This window comes from Salmo salar, chromosome ssa02 (assembly GCF_905237065.1).
Source record: "Salmo salar chromosome ssa02, Ssal_v3.1, whole genome shotgun sequence".
NCBI classification, from domain to species: domain Eukaryota; kingdom Metazoa; phylum Chordata; class Actinopteri; order Salmoniformes; family Salmonidae; genus Salmo; species Salmo salar.
In genome coordinates this window covers 40,696,578-40,722,421 of record NC_059443.1, presented here as the reverse complement: position 1 = coordinate 40,722,421, position 25,844 = coordinate 40,696,578, and the positions used below count along the sequence as shown (strand labels likewise).

General features: G+C 42.2%; 1 long non-coding RNA gene across 1 annotated transcript; it reads left to right on the top strand.

Annotated features, from left to right (window-relative positions):
* Nucleotides 1-413: 413 nt before the first annotated feature.
* Nucleotides 414-24,893, top strand: LOC106584604 (uncharacterized). The gene is made up of 4 exons (XR_001323782.2): nt 414-637; nt 5,145-6,419; nt 23,599-24,623; nt 24,798-24,893. It is a non-coding gene; the product is annotated as an uncharacterized lncRNA (long non-coding RNA).
* The last annotated feature ends 951 nt before the right edge of the window (nt 24,894-25,844 follow it).

The window sequence follows — 25,844 nt, the reverse complement described above, 5'->3', positions numbered from 1 at the left end:
CTCAAAGAATAGAAATGCATTTGCTCTATGTATAACCAAGAACACCAGATATTGTGTAGTAATGATAATGACCAAGTGTTGAATCCTAAATCGTCAATGAAACACTATGTATTCAGTTCACAAAATGGAAAGGAATGGCTATCTTCCTATAGTTTCTACTCTTGGGTCTGTCTCATGCCATTACAGAATGTGTATAGACTCCCTGCAGCGAGTGATTGTGTGTCTCTTAAATACTCAATTGAAATGTTTTTTTGTTATTTTTTCCCCTCTGAGGGAGTTTTGGACCATGGGCCAAGGTAGATCTGCTACAACAGGAAGGCCCCTACTGGTTCCCCCTGCACCGCGGTCATGCGCCCCTACGCTGCTGCCTCACCTCAGCCTTTTAAACACACACCCCCTGTTCTAGTGGGGGATTCATTTCTTAACACGTCTTTGCATTTGCTATCACGCACACAAGCTCCTGATCGGTCCTGTAACATGGATTCCTGTGAGTTAATTTAGAGTTATGGCTGTGCCTGTTTTTTTAATGTGATGTTATTCATATTGGTGGCTGAGCTAGAAGAGATTGGTCTCATGGAACAGGGTACAAGCTGTGGCTGAAGATTGTTACTGCCCCTGAGATGAAGAGGACTCTAAGGTAAATTATTAACAGTGTGATTTGATAGCTGTTTCGTATGTACATTCAGGACCTGAAAAACAAGAACTCTGCCGTGATGCTGCTTTGCTTTCAACTTGCTCTGATGACCAGAGATCACCAAACAGTGCATCGCTTAGTGACATAGCGCTGTCTCAGTAATGGCACAAGTGTTTGGACGGACAAGGGGTTTGACACGCTACAGAGCTTTGACCATCCCTCAGAGACTTCTACAACTAGAGTATGTCATGGTTGGCTGGTCGCTTGGCTGTACCCCACCCCTTCATCCTCAGCTGGGGGAGAGTGGTGGTGGTCGGCTCCAAGCCTCCAACCATATTACTAGAATGGTCAAGCTGACATTCTGAGGGTGCAGCCAAATTGACGTTGCATGATCTTTTTTCCCTCCGTTCTAGAAATTCTATTTCTGTGGCTGTAAAGTCCATCATAAACCTAGAAACAGCTGGAGGTTAAGAGGGTCCATCTAGAATTCCTGTGTTTCAAGATGGGATGCTTCATTAAAGGCAAACCCCATGGGCTGTGATGTCTACCTTATTGCATTGGAGCATTACACCGTTTTCAATTGAGAAAGCAGGTCATTTTCTCCATCAGGCCACTGATGAGGACATTGAGATTGCGCTAGATCCCCAGATGTGTGTTGTACATTTGTAATGTTTCACTATGCAGATGTGTTTAATTTAAAGTGTGTGCGTGTGTTTCAGCTGTGTGTCCTGTTAGGCCGACGCGTTCTCTGGCAGGCTCCAAACAAAAGACAACACTACGCTTTGGCTTCACCATTGTCATGATGTCCTGATTAGCTCATAAGGCTTTGTCTTTCATGCAACTCCAACGTCAACAAAGAGTATCTCATTTTGCAGAGTCTAAAAAAGATGCCACAACTGATCATGTTGAAGTCTATTGTAAACACTTCGGTGACCAAGGTTGGAAATAAACGTTAAAATAGTTGAGATTAGGGTGAATGACCTAACTGACTGCAGGGTCATATTGAATAGGGCACACCGTTGAAAACGAAAGCAAGCGTTTCTTATTGGACAAATTCAGGTAGTCCCAACCTGTTTCAGGACATTTTCTTCCGTTTACAACCCAGTTTTGGTGTGTCACCCACTCATCTCATAGTGTTTTGTTGACTTTCCTCTGAGCATCTACTTTGTGTTGCGGAGGGTCCCATTTGACCCCATTTGCCTGTTGTCCCACCTTAGTAAATACAGGAAATAAACCCAAATATCTAACAATGGATTAAGATGCAATAAACTGAAGGATTCATTGACCAATGTAATTTAGTTGTACAGTCACTGCTGTGACTGAGTGACTATGGTCGTCTTTGTTTTCATTTGTTTTGCGATGCAGTTTATAGCCACGGAATTATGTCTTCCTGTTGACTTTAGTTGATTTAATCTGACTTAGATGGACACAGATCAAGTCATCACTGCTGAACTTGATACCTCTAATGGAGTTCTAAATTCCACATTAAATAGGACCTATAAATCCAGCTGGGTCTCTCGTCCAAACCACAAGGGCTTATTTCTGTCCCCACATTAAAGGGGACAGACAAATCCAACGATGGTTACTGACTTTCGACACAGTTGTAAAGGTGGTGCCAGCTAAAATAAATACTTTGTGGCATTGGAGTCAGTTATGGGATGTAGACATGGGGAGTGTTCATTCTAAATGGATTAAGACAACTGCATAGGCCAGTGTTCACAACACATCACTGCTCTCAGTGAAAGACTTGTTCTGCACAAGACATTACAAGTAGGAGTGGAAACATTTTGACATGTAAAGGTGTGTTTTTCGTTTCCTGGCTACCCAAACTCTTTGCTCCGGCCACACCACGCTAGTTTCTTCTCCGCAATGAGTCTGGATCTGAGTACCTCTCCGACAATTTCTAGAATGCAAACGCAACATTCTGATTGATCCCAGAACCAATGGGTTCGGCCAGAGCCAGAACATACAGTTGAAGTCAGAAGTTTACATACACCTTTGCCAAATACATTTAAATTCAGTTTTTCACAATTCCTGACATTTTATCCTAGCAAAAATTCCCTGTCTTAGGTCAGTTAGGATCACCACTTTATTTTAAGAATGTGAAAAGTTATAATAGTAGAGAGAATTATTTATTTCAGCTTTTATTTCTTTCATCACATTCCCAGTGGGTCAGAAGTTTACATACACTCAATTAGTATTTGGTAGCATTGCCTTTAAATTGTTTAACTTGGGTCAAACATTTTGGGTAGCCTTCCACAAGCTTCCCACAATAAGTTGGGTGAATTTTGGACCATTCCTCCTGACAGAGCTGGTGTAACTGAGTCAGGTTTGTAGGCCTCCTTGCTCGCACAAGCTTTTTCAGTTCTGCCAACAAATTTTTCATGGGATTGAGGTCAGGGCTTTGTGATGGCCACTCCAATACCTTGACTTTGTTGTCCTTAAGCCATTTTGCCACAACTTTGGAAGTATGCTTGGGGTCATTGTCCATTTGGAAGACCCATTTGCGACCAAGCTTTAACTTCCTGACTGATGTCTTGAGATGTTGCTTCAATATATCCTCTTATGGACAGATGTTCCTCTAGCGGAATGCCTCACCAATATCCAATGGTAGCGCCTGGCGCAAAATACACAAAACCTTAAAAATGCTATAATTTCAATTTCTCAAATATATGACTATTTTACACCATTTGAAAGATAAGACTCTCCTTTATCTAACCACATTGTCCGATTTCAAAAAGGCTTTACAGCAAAAGCAAAACATTAGATTGTCAGGAGAGTACCCAGCCAGAAATAATCACACACCCATTTTTCAAGCTAGCATATATGTCACAAAAAACAAAACCACAGCTAAATGCAGCACTTACCTTTGATGATCTTCATCAGATGACACTCCTAGGACATTATGTTATACAATACATGCATGTTTTGTTCAATCAAGTTCATATTTATATCAAAAACCAGCTTTTTACATTAGCATGTTTTGTTCAGAACTAGCATACCCACCGCCAACTTCCGGTGAATTTACTAAATTACTCACGATTAACGTTGACAAAAAACATAATTATTTAAAGAATTATAGATACAGAACTCCATTATGCAATCGCGGTGTCAGATTTTAAAATAGCTTTTCGGTGAAAGCACATTTTCCAATATTCTGAGTACATAGCCCGGCCATCACGGCTAGCTAATTTGACACCCACCAAGTTTGGCCCTCACCAAACTCAGATTTTACTATAAGAAAAATTGGATTACCTTTGCTGTTCTTCGTCAGAATGCACTCCCAGGACTTCTACTTCAACAACAAATGTTGTTTTGGTTCGAAATAATCCATAGTTATATCCAAATAGCTCCGTTTTGTTCGTGCGTTCAAGTCACTATCCGAAGGGTGACGCGCCGGCGCGTTTCGTGACAAAGAAATTCAAAATATGCCATTACCGTACTTCGAAGCATGTCAAACGCTGTTAAAAATACATTTTTATGCAATTTTTCTCGTAAAATAGCGATAATATTCCAACCGGACAACGTTGTATTCGTTCAAACACTGAAAGAAAAAAATGGAGTCGTCTCGTGCACGCGCGCCCCAGTGTCATTGTTCCCAGACGGACCACTCACCAAAACCCCTGCTGTTTTTCGCCAAGAGACTGCAGAGAAGTCATTCCACTTTCTGGCGCCTTCTGAGAGCCAATGAAAGCCTTAGAAAATCTCACGTTACAGCAGAGATGCTGTATTTTTGATAGAGATGCCCTAGAAGTAGAACAAATTGTCAGACAGGGCACTTCCTGTATAGAATCTTGTCAGGTTTTGGCCTGCCATATGAGTTCTGTTATACTCACAGACACCATTCAAACAGTTTTAGAAACTTTAGAGAGTTTTCTATCCAAATCTACTAATTATATGCATATTCTAGTTTCTGGGCAGGAGTAGTAACCAGATTAAATCGGGTACGTTTTTTATCCGTCCGTGAAAATACTGCCCAAACAGGATATCCACATCATTTTCCTCTTCCCTCATGATGCCATCTATTTGGTGAAGTGCATCAGTCCCTCCTGCAGCCAAGCACCCCCACACCATGATGCTGCCACCCCCGTGCTTCACAGTTGGGATGGTGTTCTTCGGCTTGCAAGCCTCCCCCTTTATCCTCCAAACATAACGATGGTCATTATGGCCAAACAGTTCCATTTTTGTTTCATCAGACCAGAGGACATTTCTCCAAAAAGTATGATCTTTGTCCCCATGTGCAGTTGCTAACTGCAGTCTGGCTTTTTTATGGCGGTTTTGGAGCAGTGGCTTCTTCCTTGCTGAGCGGTCTTTCAGGTTATGTCGATATAGGACTCGTTTTACTGTGGATATAGATACTTTTGTACCTGTTTCCTCCAGCATCTTCACAAGGTCCTTTGCTGTTGTTCTGGGATTGATTGGAAAATATCCAGAGAATTTCCGGTGCATTCAATCTAAATCTCTGATCTCTCTGATATTTTTTTCTCTGATCTCTCATGTCCAATCATAGGCTGATTTTCTCTTCCTGACACATGAGTCCAGCATCATCCCCCCCACCCACCCACCTCTGAGTGAGACCAGGGTCGTGTTTACTGGCAGGAAACGAAGGAAAATGGTCCGAATCTGAGTGATGCGGTAAGGTACTGTTCGAACATGCTCGTTTCGCGTTGCACAATGTTTTGAAACATTTTCTTATATTGTGCCCTCATGAACTCAACGGATAATAGAGGTAATTTTTTATTCACATACTGTACCTGCAACATAACCTCTAAGTCATAATCATCATCTGAAACTCATCAGTAATGGCCTCTTTCCATGACAGATGGTTGCTTTCAGCTGCCCCCTCCTGCTCCCTGCCTCTCGCTCTCTTTCCCTTTGTCTTTTTCTGTCTGTCTGTCTCTCACTCAATCTTGCTCTCCCTCCCTCCCTCCAGTGAGGCTCCTGCAGCGGCCCTGTCTTTGGCCAACTTGGCACTGGTTCTTGTCTATTTGGAGTGGACATTAATGATTCTTTCTCACCCCGTTTTGTGCAGCACAGGCACACAGTGTTCATGTTTGACATGTTGCAGGGCAGTGGGGGTATGGATGTCCATTCCTTTCATATATCTCTCTGGACTCCACTCCGCTCTACGTGGAGAAATGTACTTCTTACATAACTCTCTGGGGTGAGAGATGAGCCAGTCCAACTGAACTGGGCCACTCTAGGAATTAGGATAAACAACATATTTGATTCTCCAAAGAATGACGCATCTGTGTCTGTTCACTGTGCTAGAGAAGATTGGAATTCAGGCAATAAAGAGACATGTTTTTTAGAGTCCTCTGAAGGGGCGAAGATTTCCGGGACTGTTGTGCAGTCACTCCTCTGTACCATAGAGATACCACAGAGATTCATAATGTCAATTCACTTGTCGATCGCTGCATACAGCAATGTTCAGTAACTTAATACATGCCACTTAGTGAGTGCATACATTTTTAGTATGTCTATGTGATCCCTGTGGGAATTGAACCCTTGACATTGCTAGCGCCACCGACTGAGGCACACAAGACTATCCCATCCATTTAGCATGTGTGGTATGCATGGTTTCTCTTCCTTCTTCTTTGCCTCTCTCCCTCTGTCCATGCCATGTCTCAGGGTATTTGCGATATCTAAAATGGCGCGTGAGTGTATCTGTCATTATCAAACTGCCCGCTAACTGTGAACATCTGCCAGGGAGGAGGAGAAGAGTGAACTTTTCAATGGGAGTCCTTGTCCGCACTGTCAACGCAGGATACCGGCCTACCACAAGGTGAACAAGGAGGTGTGTGGCTGTGTGCACACGCTCTGGCTGCCTGCCTGCGTGTGTGTGTGAGAATGCGTGTATGTGTGTTTGTGTCCCTGTGCGAACGTGCAAGCATGTGTGCACAAAACACATGCAAGAGTATGCATGTTTGAGTTTCTGTACATGTATGTGAACACTATGCACTGTGCAGAACAGTATTGAGTATTGAGTAACATTTTTGACATGCGTTTTTCTGGATTTCTTTGTTGTTATTCTGTCTTTCACTGTTCAAATAAACCTACCATTAAAATTATAGACTGATCATTTCTTTGTCAGTGGGCAAACGTACAAAATCAGCAGGGGATCAAATACTTTTTTCCTTCACTGTATGTGGACACTATGCACTGTGCAGAACAGTATTGAGTATGTTCATGTGTGTATTTGTGGAGTGGTGTTTTGTTGGTGTTTGCACTTTTACTAATAGTATGTCTTAGGAGTGGTAAAGTTAGTCATACAGGTGTGGGCATGCTAAAGTTAACCTGCACTGCAGTTCAGGTAAAAACATTTGCTTTAAAAAGGGACACGATTGCACTGTCGGGTATATTTCAGAAATGTATTTAACTGCATAGATTATTGTTAGATGATCGCTGATGGTGTTGCTGCTTGGCGTCACCCAGTAAGAGAGTTTGTCACAGTAACAATGTACCGTTACTGCAACAGACATTTTGAAAAGAAACCTTTTTAATATTCCCAACTGTACTGTATCCCTGGTGTCTTGTCAATTTTTTTTTCCTCCTCCTACTATACTGGGTCGTGTTTATTGGGGCACATCGTAGCAAAGCACTATGTAACGGGAAACAAAAATGAGTGTTTTTTTATTAGACAAGTTCAGGTAGTGCCATCCCTGTTTGGGTCTGTTTTATCCCAGTTGGTGCCTACTGAATATGACCCAGTTCTCTGTTCCACTTCAGGAATGTCTATCCTTGCCCTTACAGGAAGCCAGTGTTGGTTCCCAACTGTAAGTAATGTATGAAACCTCACAAATGCAAGGACCATTCATATCTACTTTTCTTATTACAAACACTCATTCATGGATAGAGTTACCTGTATCCACTCACATATTAACGCTATACTGAATTCAAACTGAGGCGCATTATGTGATGAATTGAAATAAGTTGTGGATGAAAACGACTTTGCTAGAGTTTTCATTTGGAATGCATAAAGAGACATCCAAGCCGATAGAAAGTGAACAAAATTACTTGAGTCTGACATGAAATAAAAGTGGTTTGAACAAATGGGCCGTTGATGTTTTCCAAAAACCAAATGTTGAAATATACTGCTCCAAAAAATAAAGGGAACACGTAAACAACACATCCTAGATCTGAATGAAAGAAATAATCTTATTAAATACTTTTTTCTTTACATAGTTGAATGTGCTGACAACAAAATCACACAAAAATAATCAATGGAAATCCAATTTATCAACCCATGGAGGTCTGGATTTGGAGTCACACTCAAAATTAAAGTGGAAAACCACACTACAGGCTGATCCAACTTTGATGTAATGTCCTTAAAACAAGTCAAAATGAGGCTCAGTAGTGTGTGTTGCCTCCACGTGCCTATATGACCTCCCTACAACGCCTGGGCATGCTCCTGATGAGGTGGCGGATGGTCTCCTGAGGGATCTCCTCCCAGACCTGGACTAAAGCATCCGCCAACTCCTGGACAGTCTGTGGTGCAACGTCGCGTTGGTGGATGGAGCGAGACATGATGTCCCAGATGTGCTCAATTGGATTCAGGTCTGGGGAACGGGCGGGCCAGTCCATAGCATCAATGCCTTCCTCTTGCAGGAACTGCTGACACACTCCAGCCACATGAGGTCTAGCATTGTCTTGCATTAGGAGGAACCCAGGGCCAACCGCACCAGCATATGGTCTCACAAGGGGTCTGAGGATCTCATCTCGGTACCTAATGGCAGTCAGGCTACCTCTGGCGAACACATGGAGGGCTGTGCGGCCCCCCCCAAAGAAATACCACCCCACACCATGACTGACCCACCGCCAAACCGGTCACGCTGGAGGATATTGCAGGCAGCAGAACGTTCTCCACGGTGTCTCCAGACTCTGTCACGTCTGTCACGTGCTCAGTAGTAACCTGCTTTCATCTGTGAAGTGCACAGGGCGCCAGTGGCGAATTTGCCAATCTTGGTGTTCTCTGGCAAATGCAAAACGTTCTGCACGGTGTTGGGCTGTAAGCACAACCCCCACCTGTGGACGTCGGGCCCTCATACCACCCTCATGGAGTCTGTTTCTGACCGTTTGAGCAGACATATGCACATTTGTGGCCTGCTGGAGGTCATTTTGCAGGGCTCTGGCAGTGCTTCTCCTGCTCCTCCTTGCACAAAGGCTGAGGTAGCGGTCCTGCTGCTGGGTTGTTGCCCTCCTATGGCCTCCTCCACGTCTCCTGATGTACTGGCCTGTCTCCTGGTAGCGCCTCCATGCTCTGGACACTACGCTGACAGACACAGCAAACCTTCTTGCCACAGCTCGCATTGATGTGCCATCCTGGATGAGCTGCACTACCTGAGCCACTTGTGTGGGTTGTAGACTCCGTCTCATGCTACCACTAGAGTGAAAGCACCGCCAGCATTCAAAAGTGACCATAACATCAGCCAGGAAGCACAGGAACTGAGAAGTGGTCTGTGGTCCCCACCTGCAGAACCACTCCTTTTTTGGGGCTGTCTTGCTAATTGCCTATAATTTCCACCTGTTGTCTATTCCATTTGCACAACAGCATATGAAATGTATTGTCAATCAGTGTTGCTTCCTAAGTGGACAGTTTGATTTCACAGAAGTGTGATTGACTTGGAGTTACATTGTGTTGTTTAAGTGTTCCCTTTATTTTTTTGAGCAGTGTATGATGGTGTCACATCCAACTTTTCAGTCATTTTGAAAAGGAAAACATTTTTAGTGCCATTTAGTTTGATATTACTCAAATACTCTAGCGGTCTCGCTGGATGGTAGATCCAAGTGCAGCCCAACTTAATGGATATAAACACACACACACACACGTACACACATACGGTCACCTATCCCACAGAGGTCTAGCGCCGGCCAAATGTGTGGAAAGTCTTGAACACTTAGTGATTACGACCCTAACAGCTGTCCCCATTCACACCGTCAGCACACACACACACACACACACACACACACACACACACACACACACACACACACACACACACACACACACACACACACACACACACACACACACACACACACACACACACACACACAGCTCCCAGGGAATGAGGAAACATTGGGCTGTGCTTCACTTTGGTTCCAGTCAGAGCATCGGGAATGCTCCAGGAAAGAAACACAGCTGTCTTTCTTTCCACACTTTCACTTCCTAATGATGTGTAGAAGCATACGTCCCCTCAACCTCTCACTTCTTGCTCACAAATGAGATGACACAGATAATTCAATTACTGTACATTCACCGTGTTCGCCAGTGAAATATGTCATGTTTCATTATGTTGCTGAGCTTCGACATTTTGAATGATGATGTCAATGGTTGACTGCACTTGGTCCAGTCTTGTTTTGGTGATAGCTGTATATGCGATTAACATGAATGATAGTGGGCTTGTTCAACAGAAAGGCTGAAACAATTGACTGCTAAAACAGATTTAAAGTATTTATTTTGTTATTTTATGCAAGTGCTCTCTTTGTCTTGTAGCTCCTACTTTTCACTTTCATACTCCGCTGTAGAAACACCTAGTGAGGGTGGAACATTTCTATTCACATTAACCTAATTTGCAAGCACCCCATTTAAGGAAAGGTGATATGGGTCTGTTAAATAGATTGAGCACTTTGAAGTGGCTAATACAGTAGCTTAGCCTACCATGTTACCTTCTCACCTTGGGTGACTGTAAGAAACAAAAGGGGAATGGCGACCATATCACAAGTGATTTACTGTAAGTATATACAGTAAATCAGAAATGTCTGACCTCTGTGATCGCCAACAAGGCTTTTGCCATCAAGTACTAAGTCATATTTTGCAGAGGGGTCAAATACTTATTTCCCTCATTAAAATGCAAATAATTTTATAACATTTTTGACATGCGTTTTCTGGATTTTTTTGTTGTTATTCTGTCTCTCACTGTTCAAATAAACCTACCATTAAAAATTATAGACTGATCATTTCTTTGTAAGTGGGCAAACGTACAAAATCAGCAGGGGATCAAATACTTTTTTCACCCACTGTACATTACTGTATTACTTTCACTGGGATGAACATATACCATTAGCAGCAGCAGAAAACTGAAGGTGCATGGATTTTCCAACCGTGCTGGTTGAGGCTTTTCCAGGGCTATGGACAAAAAAATAACCAGGGGTGGAATTGGGAGTACGCTTAAGAACAGAGTTATACGACATATAAAAAGTGTTTTTTAAAGTGAATTCCTAGGATGTTGCATTGGAAGTTTCATGGAGTGACCCCCCCCCACCCCAATATCACCCCTGCACCTAACCAACCTCCTCTTTTCTCCCCCTATATCTAGTGATGGGAAACAGCCCTTGGACTTCCTCTGTCTCAATCTGCCCCTTCAAAAGGAGGCTATGGTGTGGGTGGGCGGTGGTCGGAGCACATCTCCGTGTAACATGCAGTAAATAGTTTCTGTAATTAAAGCCCCCAAACTTCAGAGCCCGGTTTAATCTGTTAAAGCCCATCGCTACAGCTCTCATCAAAGAACAGGATGAGCTAGGCACAGGACTGTGTACTTGAGTTAGCGTGTGTGGCCGACTGGCTGTGTATGTGTATGGTTTGGGAGGTACATTTTACTGCAACTCGGTTGGCTTACATAATGTGACTATTAATAAATTACATATTTGCCATACATCAACCTACAGCTGTCGACACACAGTGATATGGGAATATTGTAATGGGCTTTTCATAAAGAATCCGGACTGCAATTGTACCGTCGGTCAATCTCCTGTACACTTACAATCCCCTACACACAATACAAACAAACAGTTCTGATTGCCCTCATGAACATGGGAAGAAAGGAGGAGAGAACCAGGGGCGGGAGGGAACAACAACCAATGGAGCTCTGTGGCTGGAATAGCTACTATTTTTAACGAGCTCTCTCTTTCTCTCTCAGTCGGTCCTCTTAGCCACAAAGAGGCCAACACAGCTAGGTGGTCATTATGGGCTTACGTGGGTAACGCTTAACTGACGACTCCCGTCTTAGGCAGTCTGATTCAGGCCCAATCTTAGAGGGTGGTGGTGGTTCTTAGAAGCAGTGGGGCGTCAAACAATCCTGCAGGGTGTAATTCTTGTGGCTGTCCCTTTGGCTACAATGGGACATGGGTGGAGTGCTGTCCTACCCACAAGCTAAGGGGAAAGGAGTGGAGTCTCCTGGGTAGTCTGGTAGCTAGATTATGCCCATGTTTGGAGCCTGTCTGAGCTGTGGGGGTCACCTGGTGCAGTATATGGTCTGTTATGAGGTCAAGCCGTCGCTGTCAATCATTTAAACAATTTGGCCAAGGAGAATGGGGCTCGGTCTGGTCGACATCATAACAAGCCTCTTCGACAGTGTCATCACCTCTCTAGCCAAAGTAAAGAAGTGTGTTTATATTTTCATTCCAGGCGTGTGTAAAGGATGGTGTCTCTGTAGCATAAAATATGCTCTGTCTTACTTTGCTGAACTGCACTATACCATTTTTCATATACTCTGTCGATCATAGCTTTCCACATAACCTAGGGGTCTAATTATGGAAACATATAGGAAATCTTCCAAATCCCAAATACAATCCCAAATAGTTTTAATATAGATAATTCATTTGTAAATATTCAGTCTATATCCAATGAGGAGTTACAAAGTGATCCAACTTCCTGATAGCAGTATATCACAGTAAACGGGCGGTGTGCCACGGACCTTTGTCAGATTTGGAAAATAAAAACCTTTGAATTTGTCTGATTTAGACATTCTAAGAACAGTAGAATTTTATTTTAAATTTTAAGGAGGTTTTTTAGGCTGTCGCTGTTGAATTCCTGAAAGTCTATCATTTTCGTTTGCATTTGAAAAATGTGGTGGAAAGGTCATATCTTTGTACTTTCTCTGGGTGGTGACGCAGTCTCAGACCGTTCCATGTTAAGAAACACTGAAATAACAAGGAAAAATTAACTGTTTCAGTCATAATCCCAAAATATTACGCCAATAGAGTCTCTTCCTGTGTTAATTGAATTCAGCTACCAAAGAGTGTTGGTCACTTTTGAATCGTTGTTGTTCTATCTCTAACCAAAAATAAAACAAAGTACGTAAGGTCAGACCTGTAATCTGGAAATGTGGAGATGGTGAGTTCACTCCAGGACACAGACAAAAAGAAAATGGCCTCACAAATAATTCCCTTGAAACTAAAAGCTGTTTGTGGGGGCAATAAGTAAAGCTTCAGATCTTTCCTCCTCATGTGGGGTTGCCTGTGTTTTATATCAGAGCATAAAGACAGCTGACACCTTGTCAAGAGAAGTAAAAAACCTCTTGGATGGATGCACGCACACACACACACACACACACAGGCGTATGAAGACACACACACACACAGACCTATGAAGAAACACACTCTGGCATATTAAAACAGACACACACCACACACACAGTCCATTCACAGGTATGCTCCATCCTCCTCATATGTGCCTGATAGTGAATTGAAGGTCTTGCAGTAAACCACAGTGCCTCGTTCTCCTCTCCTCTCTCTCCTGCAGAGCCTTCCACGTCGTCCACTGTCTGCAGACCTACTGTACTGATACAGTATGTTTATCAGCTGGTCTGGTCTGGATGGGCCAGGTGTTTTGAATGAGGGCCTCTATGTAACTTGACGTAATGCGCACACACACACACACCTCAGTAGTGGAGGACAGAGGTGACTGTGTGGATGATGGAGGGTGATTGGTGGGGTAGCCTAATAAATAACAGAAGCACCCTGCGCTGCCTTTAAAGCGTCATTTTACAGTGGGTTCTCATTTTACAACAATAGCACTACAGCACATAATACAATCTCGCCCCCAGTGCCAAGATCTCCAAAGCATTTCCACAGATGGAAGATAGTTATATTGCCCTGACGTACACCAGGAGGGCAGGCTTATTTTATTACTGTTTGGGGAGATTTGAAGCGCCTCAAATCCTAGGTTTGAGTTTTTCTTTCAGGTGCAGAATTTCAGTCTGTCCTGAGCCCTCTACTTTCATTTCTTCAGGGAATGTGTTGACTAATTGTCTTGCGTTTATGGCTTGGCTTACACTATTCTTTTGTTGATCAAATGTCTGATTAGGGCTTTAATTAAGTTCAATCACATTCAAATGAGAGAGAGAGAGAGAGAGAGAGAGAGAGAGAGAGAGAGAGAGAGAGAGAGAGAGAGAGAGAGAGAGAGAGAGAGAGAGAGAGAGAGAGAGAGAGAGAGAGAGAATTTCTCCTTGTTATTTTCAGTGTTTCTTAACATGGAACGGTCTGAGACTGAACATTTACAAATGAATGATCTATATTAAAACTATTTGGGATTTGGAAGATTTCCTATGTTTCCATAATTAGACCCCTAGGTTATGTGGAAAGCTATGATTTATAGAGTATATGAAAAAAATGTATAGTGCAGTTCAGCAAAGTAAGACAGAGCATATTTTATGCTACAGAGACACCATCCTTTACACACGCCTGGAATGAAAACATAAACACACTTCTTTACTTTGGCTAGAGAGGTGATGACACTGTCGAAGAGGCTTGTTATGATGTCGACCAGACCGAGCCCCATTCTCCTTGGCCAAATTGTTTAAATGATTGACGGCTTGACCTCATAACAGACCATATACTGCACCAGGTGACCCCCACAGCTCAGACAGGCTCCAAACATGGGCATAATCTAGCTACCAGACTACCCAGGAGACTCCACTCCTTTCCCCTTAGCTTGTGGGTAGGACAGCACTCCACCCATGTCCCGTTGTAGCCGAAGGGACAGCCACAAGAATTACACCCTGCAGGATTGTTTGACACCCCACTGCTTCTAAGAACCACCACCACCCTCTAAGATTGGGCCTGAATCAGACTGCCTAAGACGGGAGTCGTCAGTTAAGCGTTACCCACGTAAGCCCATAATGACCACCTAGCTGTGTTGGCCTCTTTGTGGCTAAGAGGACCGACTGAGAGAGAAAGAGAGAGCTCATTAAAAATAGTAGCTATTCCAGCCACAGAGCTCCATTGGTTGTTGTTCCCTCCCGCCCCTGGTTCTCTCCTCCTTTCTTCCCATGTTCATGAGGGCAATCAGAACTGTTTGTTTGTATTGTGTGAAGGGGATTGTAAGTGTACAGGAGATTGACCGACGGTACAATTGCAGTCCAAATTCTTTATGAAAAGCCCATTACAATATTCCCATATCACTGTGTGTCGACAGCTGTAGGTTGATGTATGGCAAATATGTAATTTATTAATAGTCACATTATGTAAGCCAACCGAGTTGCAGTAAAATGTACCTCCCAAACCATACACATACACAGCCAGTCAGCCACACACGCTAACTCAAGTACACAGTCCTGTGCCTAGCTCATCCTGTTCTTTGATGAGAGCTGTAGCAATGGGCTTTAACAGATTAAACCGGGCTCTGAAGTTTGGGGGCTTTAATTACAGAAACTATTTACTGCATGTTACACGGAGATGTGCTCCGACCACCGCCCACCCACACCATAGCCTCCTTTTGAAGGGGCAGATTGAGACAGAGGAAGTCCAAGGGCTGTTTCCCATCACTAGATAGAGGGGGAGAAAAGAGGAGGTTGGTTAGGTGCAGGGGTGATATTGGGGTGTGTGTGGGGTGTGTGGGTGTGTCCCAATTCCACCCCTGGTTATTTTTGTGTCCATAGCCCTGGAAAAGCCTCACCAAGCACGGTTAGAAAATCCATGCACCTTCAGTTTTCTGCTGCTGCTAATGGTATATGTTCATCCCAGTGAAAGTAATACAGTAATGTATATACTTACAGTAAATCACTTGTGATATGGTCGCCATTCCCCTTTTGTTTCTTAGTCACCCAAGGTGAGAAGGTAACATGGTAGGCTAAGCTACTGTATTAGTCACTTCAAAGTGCTCAATCTATTTAACAGACCCATATCACTTTTCCTTAAATGGGCTGCCTGCAAATTAGGTTAATGTGAATATACATGTTCTACCCTCACTAGGGGTTTCTACGGCGGAGTATGAAAGTGAAAAGTAGGAGCTACAAGACAAAGAGAGCACTTGCATATAATAACAAAATAAATACTTTAAATCTGTTTTAGCAGTCAATTGTTTCAGCCTTTCTGTTGAACAAGCCCACTATCATTCATGTCAATCGCATGTACAGCTATCAACAAAACAAGACTGGACCAAGTGCAGTCAACCATTGACATCATCATTCAAAATGTCGAAGCTCAGCAACATAATGAAAACATGACATATTTCACTGGCGAACACGGTGAATGTACAGTAATTGAATTTTCCGTGTCATCTCAATTGTGAGCAAGAAGTGAGAGGTTGAGGGGACGTATGCTTCTACACATCATTAGGAAGTGAAAGTGTGGAAAGAAAGACAGCTGTGTTTCTTTCCTGGAGCATTCCCGATGCTCTGACTGGAACCAAAGTGAAGCACAGCCCAATGTTTCCTCATTCCCTGGGAGCTGTGTGTGTGTGTGTGTGTGTGTGTGTGTGTGTGTGTGTGTGTGTGTGTGTGTGTGTGTGTGTGTGTGTGTGTGTGTGTGTGTGTGTGTGTGTGTGTGTGTGTGTGTGTGTGTGTGTGTGTGTGCTGACGGTGTGAATGGGGACAGCTGTTATGGTCGTAATCACTAAGTGTTCAAGACTTTCCCCACATTTGGCCGGCGCTAGGCCTCTGTGGGATAGGTGACCGTGTGTGTGTGTGTGTGTGTGTCTATATCCGTTAAGTTGGGCTGCACTTGGATCTACCATCCAGCGAGACCGCTAGAGTATTTGAGTAATATCAAACTAAATGGCACTAAAAATGTTTTCCTTTTCAAAATGACTGAAAAGTTGGATGTGACACCATCATGTTTCAACATTTGGAAAACATCAACGGCCCATTTGTTCAAACCACTTTTATTTCATGTCAGACTCAAGTAATTTTGTTCACTTTCTATCGGCTTGGATGTCTCTTTATGCATTCCAAATGAAAACTCTAGCAATGTCATTTTCATCCACAACTTATTTCAATTCATCACATAATGCGCCTCAGTTTGAATTCAGCATAGTGTTATTATGTGAGTGGATACAGGTAACTCTATCCATGAATGAGTGTTTGTAATAAGAAAAGTAGATATGAATGGTCCTTGCATTTGTGAGGTTTCATACATTACTTACAGTTGGGAACCAACACTGGCTTCCTGTAAGGGCAAGGATAGACATTCCTGAAGTGGAACAGAGAACTGGGTCATATTCAGTAGGCACCAACTGGGATAAAACAGACCCAAACAGGGAGGGCACTACCTGAACTTGTCTGATAAAAAACACTCATTTTTGTTTCCCGTTACATAGTGCTTTGCTACGATGTGCCCCAATAAACACGACCCAGTATAGTAGGAGGAGAAAACAAATGAGACAAGACTCCAAGGATACAGTACAGTTGTGGATATTAAAAAGGTTTCTTTTCAAAATGTCTGTTGCAGTAACGGTACATTGTTACTGTGACAAACTCTCTTACTGGGTGACGCCAAGCAGCAACACCATCAGCGATCATCTAACAATAATCTATGCAGTTAAATACATTTCTGAAATATACCCGACAGTGCAATTGTGTCCCTTTTTAAAGCAAATGTTTTTACCTGAACTGCAGTGCAGGTTAACTTTAGCATGCCCACACCTGTATGATTAACTTTACCACTCCTAAGACATACTATTAGTAAAAGTGCAAACACCAACAAAACACCACTCCACAAATATACACATGAACATACTCAATACTGTTCTGCACAGTGCATAGTGTCCACATACAGTGAGGGAAAAAAGTATTTGATCCCCTGCTGAATTTGTACGTTTGCCCACTGACAAAGAAATGATCAGTCTATAATTTTAATGGTAGGTTTATTTGAACAGTGAGAGACAGAATAACAACAAAGAAATCCAGAAAAACGCATGTCAAAAATGTTACTCAATACTCAATACTGTTCTGCACAGTGCATAGTGTCCACATACATGTACAGAAACTCAAACATGCATACTCTTGCATGTGTTTTGTGCACACATGCTTGCACGTTCGCACAGGGACACAAACACACATACACGCATTCTCACACACACACACACGCATTCTCACACACACTCACACACACACGCTTTCTCACACACACACACACACACACACATACTTAGTTTTATGTTTGGTTGGAGATAGAACAACAACGATTCAAAAGTGACCAACACTTTGAGACACAGTGATACTGTTTTGAATGGTTTGAAAACTGAGAACTGAGGGAGTTTGGTCTGACAACTTCTAAATGTGGATGCTGTACAACTCATTTCCACAGAACATATTGGTGGTTTATCTGAAAATCTAATTTGTTTCAATTCTAGGCCAGATAAAAGGACAGTCAAACACACCTTTCATTTTAGGATGAGTAAAGCTTAGTTTAGATGAGGAGACGCGGGAACGACAGTCCCAGACTATCGGGAACGACAGTTCCAGATTTGAGGTCAGACACCTCAGAGTTTTTCTCAACATGGCATACACGCAATTTATACCAGTGCATTAATGGTCAGATGTGGTGCATACAATTGTAATGATATCACAGTGGGAGACAACTTCCAACAAGAATTTTCAGGAGAATCTTAATAAAAGGCATCTGACCCGGTCAGACTGCTCCAAACTTAGAAATGGTTGGGCGGTAGATAACTCTTAGCCACTGGGTTGGACCTGTAGCCGAAAGGTTACTGGTTCGAATCCCGGGCCTGGCGTTGGAAAAAGGGGATGTACTGACCTGGCAACTGGAGGGCTGCTAGGCTCAGATCCTGACATTGTTTTCCCGAAAAAAATGTAATAAAACACATTTTTTTTGGGGGGGGGGGTTCTCAACTTACTGTTGAGAGTGAGAATAGTAGAATACACAAGGTGTAATTTCAAAATGTAGTTGTGCATCAGCAGTTTCTCTTGTTATGTCAGTCACTGACAATTTGTTTTAATATAAAAAAAATCTGCATAAAAACAATATGCACATTTTCCCACCAGAGATGTTTCCATATAATTGACTTGTTGAGGATAAAAGGATGTGCGTGATGACATAATGCACATAAATATTACTTTTGTGGTTAAATTCCAATCTACCCAATAAAAAATGTAAGTTAAATGGGTTTATATCACATTTTCAACTCTACAAATAGTTTTGTTCAAAAATAGTTTTTGTTATGGTCTTGGTAAATGCACTCTAGCCAACAGCTCACAGATACAGTGCGTGTAGGCTTGCCTACATGATGAGATTATTATGGACAAAAGAGCTAAATTATTTTTATTTGTCAAAAGGAAGCCAAGCATTGATCATCATGTCACCAGAATAAGAATTTAAGATCCTCAGTATTTATTGGAAAGGAGCATCAAGTTCATTAACATGCACTTTCACCACCCTGTGAAGCTCATCATCATTTATTTCATCTGTAGCCTAATATACTTTATGCTTTCCCGAGTCGTAGTGGAAGGAGCACACAACATCACGTGACTCCAAGTTTACTTCGATATGATGATTATTATATAAATATTTGCTCATAAAGGTTATTTTCTCTCGCATAATTAAGTTTACAGACACAAAAAGATCTCACCTTTTGTCGACATTTGGAAAGTTTACAAACAAATTTGCTGTTTCCATCAGGCCTGTCATTACATTTTTTATCTGACATGCACTTAACTTGCATAAAAAGGTTGTATATAAACCTGGTTAGAAACTCAATTAGCCATGTCATAATTGTTTTATTTATTGGTAAATTAGTCTGTCGGCCAGCTATCTAAACTTGTAGTAATCATGGTGAAATTACCAACCGGGGGGACCCCATTGATTTTGTTAGTCACTCGCACTCAGATATCATATAAAAAACTGCAAAAACGGATCTCCACCCTATGGCAAAATGTGTAGAATTTCAGGAAATTAGCTGTAAAACAGATTTTTTTTTCTCTCAGACCCATGGCAAAATTTGTAGAATTTCTAAATCTTCTCTCCACCCCATGGCAAAATGTATAGAACTGCAGCAAACTTCCTTTAGAACTGCAACCATAATTTTCTCAGCGCCCCCAAAATGCTATGGCTGGCTCTGACTGTATGTGTGGGTATGGATGTGGGTACGCAGACCTGCAAGCCACTGCGGCCCCTGATGATTAGTTTAGATTTTTTGTGGTCCCCACCCCCATAAAAAAAGAAAATCGACCATTAGCTGGCCAGGGAATGATCCCCCATCTTTACTGATCTCAGACCTATGAAATGTTCATTATAATACTATCATGTCATTGCGTGTCTATGGATGTAGGCTGGCCTTTAAATCAAGAATCAAGATTCCGTAGACAAATATAATCCAGGAGAAATGTTTGGTTTAGACTCTGGTTTGCCCCTTAGGGTCACCGTACTACGATACATTCTTAACCTACCAAGCATTAATCCTGGACTAACTCTCAAATCACATCTTGGCATTTCCATCCAATTTTCCATTTGATAGATTAGTCCAATTTAAAGGTCTACTGCAGCCGTTTTTATCTCAATATCAACTCATTTCTGGGGAACAATTAAGTACCTTACTATGTTAGTTTTCAATTAAAATGGTCAAAGAAAAATGTTATTACTTCTTAGCAAAGAGCAATTTCTCAAGAAACAGTTTTGCTAGGACTGTCTGAGTGGGGAGGGGAAAACAGAATGAGTTGTTGTTGGCAGAGCGGTTTGGAATCCTTTCTTATTGGTCTATTAACTAAGTTACTTCATGGTGATGTCACCATGTAAGGCCAAAACTCCATCCCAGCACAACAAACTGAAATTTCAGGCAGTCTTTTCAAACAGCTCTTACATTAAAATGGCATTGTCATAATTATTACAACCCCATTGTGTGGAAATAGATATAAAACACAGGGATATCACGTTTTTGACTGCACTGGGCCTTTAATGACCTATATCCAATAGAATTATCACCCTATAGCACCCTTGAGAATATGGCGTTTAACTGATAGGGACATTTGTACTTGTGCTACGTGCTGTTTCAGAAGCTGAAACATCTGCGAGCAGACCTGGGTTAAAAAACGATTCAAAATCATTAAGCGTTTGCTTTGACCTGCCTTGGATGACAGATGGAAGGGGTTTGCACTTTCCATGACTAATCTATTGGTTCCATTGGGCCAGGCAAGCTCAATCAAGACCAGCTGAAGTATTTGAAAGTATTTCAAATAGTATTTGAACACAGGTCTGTTCGTGAGACTGGGTCACATATGCTTCACTAAAGCCCGGCCTGCTTTGTAGATGGTGGCCACAGCTGCACGGATGGAATGCATGTGCTGTAACAGGAGATGTTTATTACGTTTCACCCAGTGGAGCAAAAGGAGATTTCCGCGGATTGTGTGATTGAATGAATGCCATCGGGTTCATTGTACTGTATGCAAAGAGCAGACAAAGCACCCTGGAGGTTCTGCATTCTTTAATAATAAAGAATCAAGGTGTTTTATAGCCCATGCACAACACTCTTAAGACTCCATCTCATTGTTGAAAGAACTTTGTCGTGATAGAACTATACTGAACAAAAATATAAAGCCAACATGCAACAATTTCAACGATTTTACTGAGTTACAGATCATATAAGGAAAGCCGGCAATTGAAATTCATTTATTAGGCCCTAATCTAGGGATTTCACTTGACTGGGCAGGGGTATATCCATGGATGGGCCTGGGAGGGCATAGGCCTACCCACTGGGAGCCAGACCCAGTCAATCAGAATAAGTTTTTTCCCTACAAAAGGACTTTATTACAGACATAAATACTCCTCAGTTTCATCAGCTGTCCGGGTATCTATTCTCAGACGATCCCACAGGTGAAGAAGCCTGATGTGGAGGTCCTGGGCCGGCGTGATTACACGTATCCTGCGGTTGTGAGGCCGGTTGGACATATTACCAAATTCTTGACATTGGTGTTGGCTTATGGTAGAGAAATTAACATTAAATTCTCTGGTAACAGCTCTGGTGGACATTCCTCCAGTCTGCATGCCAATTGCAAGCTCTCTCTAAACTTGAGACACTTGTGGCATTGTGTTGTGTGACAAAACAGCACATTTTAGAGGGGCCTTTTATTGTCCCCAGCACAAGTTGCACCTGTGTAATGATCATGCTGTTTAATCAGCTTCTTGATATGCCACACCTGTCAGGTGGATGGATTATCTTGGCTAAGAAGAAATGCTCACTAACGGGGATGTAAACAAATTTGTGCACACAATTTGAGAGAAATACAGTTGAAGTCGGAAGTTTACATACACTTAGGTTGGAGTCATTAAAACTCGTTTTTCAACCACTCCACAAATTTCTTGTTAACAAAATATAGTTTTGGCAAGTCGGTTAGGACATCTACTTTGTGCATGACACAAGTAATTTTTCCAACAATTGTTTACAGACAGATTATTTCACTTATAATTCACTGTATCACAATTTCAGTGGGTCAGATGTTTACATACACTAAGCTGACTGTGCCTTTAAACAGCTTGGAAAATTCCAGAAAATGATGTCATGTCTTTAGAAGCTTCTGATAGGCTAATTGACATCATTTGAGTCAATTGGAGGTGTACCTGTGGATTTATTTCAAGGCCTACCTTCAAACTCACTGCCCAGCACCCCTGCCCAGCCAAGACCTCAGAAAACAAATTGTAGACCTCTACAAGTCTGGTTCATCATTGGGAGCAATTTCCAAACACCTGAAGCTACCACGTTCATCTGTACAAACAATAGTACGCAAGTATTAACACCACACGACCACACAGCCATCATACCACTCAGGAAGGAGACGCGTTCTGTCTCCTAGAGATAAACGCACTTTGGTGTGAAAAGTGCCAATCAATCCCAGAACAAGAGCAAAGGACCTTGTGAAGATGTTGAAGGAAACAGGTACAAAAGTATCTATATCCACAGTAAAACGAGTCCCTTATCAACATAACCTGACAGGCTGCTCAGCAAGGAAGAAGCCACTGCTCCAAAACTGATATAAAAAAGCCAGACTGCGGTTTGCAACTGAACATGGGGACAAAGATCGTACTTTTTAGAGAAATGTCCTCTGGTCTGATGAAACAAAAATAGAACTATTTGGCCATAATGACCATCATTATGTTTGGTGGAAAAAGGGGGAGGCTTGCAAGCTAAAGAACACCATCCCAACTGTGAAGCACGAGGGTGGCAGCATCATGTTGTGGGGGTGCTTTGCTACAGGAGGAACTGGTGCACTTCACAAAATAGATGGCATCATGAGGCAGGAAAATGATGTGGATATATTGAAGAAACATCTCAAGACATCAGTCAGGAAGTTAAAGCTTGGTCACAAATGGGTCTTCCAAATGGACAATGACCCCAAGCATGCTTTCAAAGTTGTGGCAAAATGGCTTAAGGACAACAAGGTCAAGGTATTGGAGTGGCCATCACAAAGCCCTGACCTCAATCCCATAGAAAATGTGTTGGCAGAACTGAAAAAGTGTGTGAGAGCAAGGAGGCCTACAAACCTAACTTAGTTACACCAGCTCTGTCAGGAGGAATGGGCCAAAATCCACCCAACTTATTGTGGGAAGCTTGTGGAAGGCTACCCAAAACGTTTGACCCAAGTTGAACAATTTAAATTCAATGCTACCAAATACTAATTGAGTGTATGTAAACTTCTGACCCACTGGGAATGTGATGAAAGAAATAAAAGCTGAAATAAATCATTCTCTCTACTATTATTCTGACATTTCACATTCTTAAAATAAAGTGGTGATCCTAACTGACCTAAGACAGGACATTTTTACTAGGAATAAATGTCAGGAATTGTGAAAAACTGATTTAAAATGTATTTGGCTAAGGTGTATGTAAACTTCCGAATTCAACTGTCTATCAATCAACAAAGAGGTAAGAATATGTATGCTATAAGTATATGTTGAAGGCTAGCTGTATTGGGTGCAGATGCCTGAACTGCTCACTTTTGTGTCTGTGTCTGCAGGTATACAGATGAGGAGACATACTAAGGTATGTCTATTGGTATTGGTATGTTATGCAGATCACATGTACCATCCTCCTCCTTTACCTCTTTATTGAAAATCCCATAAGCCTCTACATTATGGACAAGGTATGTGTATTAAAACCATTATCAAAACAGTTTTTTTTCATTCACATTTACAACAAAAACCAAGGTATGAAAACTGTTGTGTGCATGTTTTGTTAAACATCTGGATAATTAATATTTTTTTAGATTCACAGACTTCACTCTCCCTACACCTCTGATGAATATAACAGGAAACCTGTTCAATCATCATGCAATTCAACAATGAAGGTGTCATGGAAAATTACATAATTAGTCATGCTATCCTATGTTTTACTGCTTAAAGAATAGTCTATTGTTATATGTCAGTGTTTTTTCTAACCTGATACAAACTTATCTTGTTGTGACTTAGTCATAAGACTGGGCTTACAGCTAAGAGACGCTTGGGTGCAACCGCAGCATGTGAAATCCCATGGGTTTACTATCTACAGAAAGTCACATGTATGGAACCTTGCAGAAAGGAGTACAATATAGTGTTTGTTGTTGTGAGTGCAATTAGACGGTTGAGCCACAAGGCTATCAACCTTGTGCTATCTTAAAGTCTGCACAGACAACTAATTACCTTTTACACACTATCTGCTGATTGCCACATATACAGAAAGGGGTTGTATTTTCTCTATAAAAGCAGAGACCTGGCTATGTTTGTTAAGCTTTCAACTCTGAACCATTCTTGGTGATGTTGACTACTTCATTTTTGCAAATCTTATAATAAAGCTATTGTTGGAAAAATCTACTGTCTCTCTCGTCCTCTAGAATTTCCCTGAAAAATTGCCGACAAAGATGGACGGCTAACTCCACTTGCTGATTGCTCCCGATGGAGACGAGGTTACCTGCGCGCAGGGCTGCGTTAGATGTGGCTCAGGGAGCCCACACTCCGACTAAAACGGAGCAGAAAGGGACCTGCCCCAGACCGGCTGGGAGCGTCAGTGAGTGGATACATTTTTACATTTTACATTTTAGTCATTTAGCAGACGCTCTTATCCAGAGCGACTTACAAATTGGTGCATTCACCTATAATATCCAGTGGAACAACCACTTTACAATAGTGCATCTAAATCTTTTAAGGGGGGGGTTAAAAGGATTACTTTATCCTATCCCAGGTATTCCTTGAAGAGGTGGGGTTTCAGGTGTCTCCGGAAGGTGGTGATTGACTCCGCTGTCCTGGCGTCGTGAGGGAGCTTGTTCCACCATTGGGGTGCCAGAGCAGCGAACAGTTTTGACTGGGCTGAGCGGGAACTGTGCTTCCTCAGAGGTAGGGAGGCGAGCAGGCCAGAGGTGGATGAACGGAGTGCCCTTGTTTGGGTGTAGGGCCTGATCAGAGCCTGAAGGTACGGAGGTGCCGTTCCCCTCACAGCTCCGTAGGCAAGCACCATGGTCTTGTAGCGGATGCGAGCTTCGACTGGAAGCCAGTGGAGAGAGCGGAGGAGCGGGGTGACGTGAGAGAACTTGGGAAGGTTGAACACCAGACGGGCTGCGGCGTTCTGGATGAGTTGTAGGGGTTTAATGGCACAGGCAGGGAGCCTGTGCCATTCCGAACATGCAGAGTTAAGAGTGAGACTGATTTTCTTAAATGCAAACCTCCAATTGGGGAAAGTTAACTTTGTGTTAGCGATACCAGGAGAGAGCCCTGATGAAAGCGATTCCAGAATAAGATACTGAGGTACTATAGAGATACCAGGACAAAGTCCTGAATAAATATGCCATGGGTTACGATCGTAAAATGTAAATGCACGAGCTATGTGATTCCAGGGCAGGGTCCTGAGGTTCAAGTAAAAAAATATTCCTGCAGCTTAGAAAAACATTGCAAAATAAAATGTATGTATCAGTGCACTGGTAAAACAGTTGTTTAGGATTGGGAAACCAGCAATACACGTAAAACCTATTTGGGAATTTGCATAGGAGGATCTACCATGTGGGTATAGCATTTAAAATTACATAGTATAATTAAATATATATATATACAGTGGGGGAAAATGTATTTGATCCCCTGCTGATTTTGTAGGTTTGCCCACTTACAAAGAAATGATCAGTCTATAATTTTAATGGTAGGTTTATTTGAACAGTGAGAGACAGAATAACAACAAAAATATAACAGAAAAATGCATGTCAAAAATGTTATAAATTGATTTGCATTTTAATGAGGGAAA